Raw genomic sequence first — 4,296 nt, forward strand, 5'->3', positions numbered from 1 at the left:
TTCAACTTTTTCCTTTAATATCGTATATTACCTTAGAGGCTTAAATTTTAAAAATATACATGTGTAGTGTTTCTTTGGGAGTTTCTAAAATAATTCCCTCATATCAGCCCATGAGAGAGTGCTCCACAAGAAAGTGCTCCACAAACACTACTAATTAAATAGTGTTTTATTTAATTTGACCATTTGACCTCTTTTTATTTTTCAAAGGCCCTTGGAGTTTTTCTCCTCTCTTCTCCATTAAGAAAAGTAAGCTGACTTTCTTGTCTAGAACATTGATTTTGCATCTTGTTTCTATTCTTGCTTCCTGTGCCTCTCCTTTTGCTTTTCATTTTCATGTCACTGTATCTCAAGTGCATCTGATAGCTCTTTTGATAGGCAGGCAGGAAAGTAAATGTGAAGCAAGTTCTCAAGGATTAAGATAATTTTATTTTGAATTGGTCAAATGTAGTATTCACCAGCTTTTCTACTGACTGTACAAGTGAAAAGTATAGAAAACTTGAAGAATCCCAGAGAAAATATAGAAAACTTGGAGAATAGCTGAGAAAAATGGTACCCATCAACTCACCACCACCACCAGGATACTGATCATTTCAAAACCAGAATGCTTTTGTAAATACTATGTAAAGTGTTCTTCTGATTTTTCAGAAGTAGGTTGCCAGACCCTTTTTTCCCCCCAGGTACCTCTGGGATTCCAGCTATCCACCTTTCAGGTAGCAGCCCAGTGATAAGCCCTCTCAGAGGCTCCAGAGGCTTCACACCTGGTACAATTAGTGACTCATTGTCATCAAGCAGCCAAGTTAATTTTTTTCTCCCCACTGTTTGCAAGATACCTGCCAGTAGCATTCCTAGCTCATATCCAGGAGAGAGAAACCCTCTTGTTCAACCTTGCAATAGAAGTCCTTCTCTTCTGTCTGATAGAACCAATTTAGGACATGTGGAATGCCTTGCATGGATTGACCTAGACTAATTGTTGGTGTTAAGTGCCATTGAGTCCATTTGACTCATAACAGTCCTGCATAGGGTTTCCCAAAAGCAGTTGGTGGGTATGATCTGCCAGCCTTGAGGTTAGTAGTCCAGTATTTATCCTACAATGCAACACCAGGAATCATGACCTGATGTTAAATTATTGCTAGGGGGTTAGCCTAAATACCCTCCTCACTCAGAAATAACCAAAGAACCAAAGGAAAACTCATTCAGAGAATATACTTACCACTTGGATTGACTTGCTTCTGTTTGTCCATGATCAATTTGGACTTTTTCTAGATTAGTGTTTTTCACACTCTGGGTCACAATCTATTGGTTCTCAAAATGTGGTTCAGGTATCTAGGGATTTCTGAGGCCCTATCAAGTAAGGGGTTCACAAGGTCAAAACCATTTTTAGAATAATAATAAGACTTCATATCCCTTTTTGTTTTCTTTCTCACTTCAGGAGGGTTTGGTGTAGCACTGTAGGATAAGCACTGGACAACAAAGTCATTTGAACTGCAAAGTTGGTGAGTCAAACTCACCAGCCACTCCTCCAAAACCCTATACAGAGTTGCTCTGAGTCGGAGCTGACTCTATGGCCCTTAAAAACAACAGTAAATGATGCATGATACCATTGCTCTTCCAACTGATGTTTGTATACTCTCATGTTTTAAAAAATTCCCAGTTCAAATGCTATAAATATATATATATATCACTAGATATAACTCACATAGCAAAACCTCTTTGGTGTCCTCAAAAATTCTTAACAGTATAAATGAGTCCTGAGACCAAAGTGCTCAGCTACTAACCCAAAGGTTGGTGGTTCAAAGCGCACCCAGAGATGCCTCTGGAACAAGCCTGGCTGTCCACTTATGAAGGGCCACTTCCCTGAAAGCCCTATGGAGTAGTTCTACTCTGCACACATGAGGTCACCGTGAGTTCAAACTGATTCCACGGCCACTAATACAAATGAGAAAAGTCCATTGTAGTGGATCACAAACAATATTCCTTTCAGAAATGGAACCCAAACTACCCAAGTGTACTATGCATCATAATTTTAATTATTATTTGGTGAGATTTCCTTTTGTCATTGTATGGATATTGCTCAACTACAATATGAAATTTGTCTTAATGTAGGACATGTTGAAAAATGTTGAAAGCCACTGTTGGCTGGTTCCTGACCCCATTCCATGTAAAAAAAATGCTGTCTTTTCATTACCACCCAGGAGCACACTCAAGCCTTCTAGATTACTTGAAGTTGCTGACAAAGAGCAAGAGACCCCTAAGGTCCAATTTCCCAGTTCTCAAGCCTTATCTGAAAACCTACCTATTCCCTGACTAATTAAAACCCAAGGGTCACAACTATGCATAGGTTCCTTGCTGGCCTGGTTAGAATTTGAATTATAACCACGTTAGAAGCTAACACAAACCCCCAACAGTACCATAAATGATACACTGTCATTGTTGCAGACTTTTTGGATTCCTTACACATATCTTTTCATTATGGCATTTCTCCCAAATAAAGTTCTATTTGGTAACAGGCATTTCATATACCATAGGAATACCAGCACTGCAGGGGAAAACTGGAGGAACTCAAATGTTGACAGCTCTCTGTGACTGTTTTGTCTCTGAGCATCAGCTACATGGCCTATTTCTGCAGACCACCTTCCTTGATTGGCTTGGCAGTGATGATTACTCAGAGCTCCCCAAACTGACAGCTTTCAGTTTTTCCCATCAATGTGAAAATGCCACTTATTTCCCATCAGCTATTAACTCCTTGTTATTAGCTGCTCAAATAGTGGCCAGGAATCAAACCTGGGTTTCCCACATGGGAGGTGATAATTCTACCACTGAACCCCCGCTGCTTCCCTCTAACAACTTGGCCCAGTTTAGGACAGATGTTTAGCTTTCACTCAAGAAGCACTGCCATAGGAAGTCAGAGCATAAGTGCCAAGGACTCACTCCTTGTAAAGTGATTCATTCCCAGGAAATGGAGAAATTATCTGGAGCAAAGCAGTCCCTCAAATTGATGCAACAAGTCACAAGATTACATTGCACAGTAATCTCACTCATGTGTAAAGAAAGATATGTGTGTTTGTCATTCGGGGGCAGATATTTCTAAAGAGTTGGCAAAGTCTTCCAAGAGAATAGACTCAAGGGTCAGGAAGTATCTTCCAATCAGTCACGTTTCACCTCACTCAGGGAGTCCTGTAGCATTACCCCATGTGTTCTAAGAGTTCATGTCACATTATCTCAGGTCAGGTCGGCTTCTGTTCAGAAGAACGTTACTGACACCAAGACTGAGAGGCTGTCAGGGAGGGAGAATTACTACTGTTGCAACTCCTTGTACATTTAACTTTGTTTTACACCGTCCAGTCTCGGCTGAGAAGCATATGGAAAATGACAAAATCTGGCAGAATCTGAGATAGGTTCTCAGTTTGTTTTAACTTCTATTTTAAAAGGAAGCCCCCAAGCTGTTAGCTAACCACAACAAATGTAGGCGATGCCGTTCTCACAGTTCCATCTGGACTAGCTGAGAATATGACAGCAGGGTAGCTGTTTGTCCTGTTGTTGTCATTGTTGTTCAGTGCCATTGTGTTGGTTCAGACTCATAGTGACCCTATGCACAACAGAGTGAAGCACTACTTGGTCTTGTGCCATCCTCATAATCATTCCTATGCTTGTGCCCATTGTAGCCACTGAGTTCAGTCTATCTTGTTGAGGGTCTTCCGGGTTTTTGCTCACCCTTCACTGTACAAGCATGATGTCTTTCTCCAGGGGACTGGTCCCTCGAGACAAGATGTCCCTAGTCTCACCATCTTTACATCTAATGATAATTTTGGCTGTACTTCTTCCAAGACAGATAGTCCTAGTCCTAACCTAGAACATTTATCTTCCTCCTCTATGGCAAGGGAAAAAAAGAAAAGAAAAGAAAGAAAGCACAGGCATAGGATGCTGTGACCACCATCAGAGAGAAAATCTGTTTCTAGAGTTGTGTTCACAGAAAAGGACATTTTTATCAGTAAAGGCTGGGATATCTACTACCTCATCATAGTTAGTGCCTCCTCTATGTCCCTGCATCAGAAGTTTCCCCAAATTAAACTCAATCAGGAATTGAAACCCTCACCTAATTGAGATGATCAAATATTATCCTACTCTGGGAATCGAGAGAGTTGCAACTTTTGGTTCAAACCGACCTTGGAATCTCTCTCTCTCACTCTCGCTCATTCTCTCTCTCTCTCTCTCTATCTCTCTCTATCTATCTATCTATCTATCTATCTATCTATCTATCTATCTATCTATCTATCTATCTATCTATAGATATATATA

The sequence above is a fragment of the Chrysochloris asiatica genome, unplaced genomic scaffold, assembly GCF_000296735.1.
Source record: "Chrysochloris asiatica unplaced genomic scaffold, ChrAsi1.0 scaffold00183, whole genome shotgun sequence".
NCBI classification, from domain to species: domain Eukaryota; kingdom Metazoa; phylum Chordata; class Mammalia; order Afrosoricida; family Chrysochloridae; genus Chrysochloris; species Chrysochloris asiatica.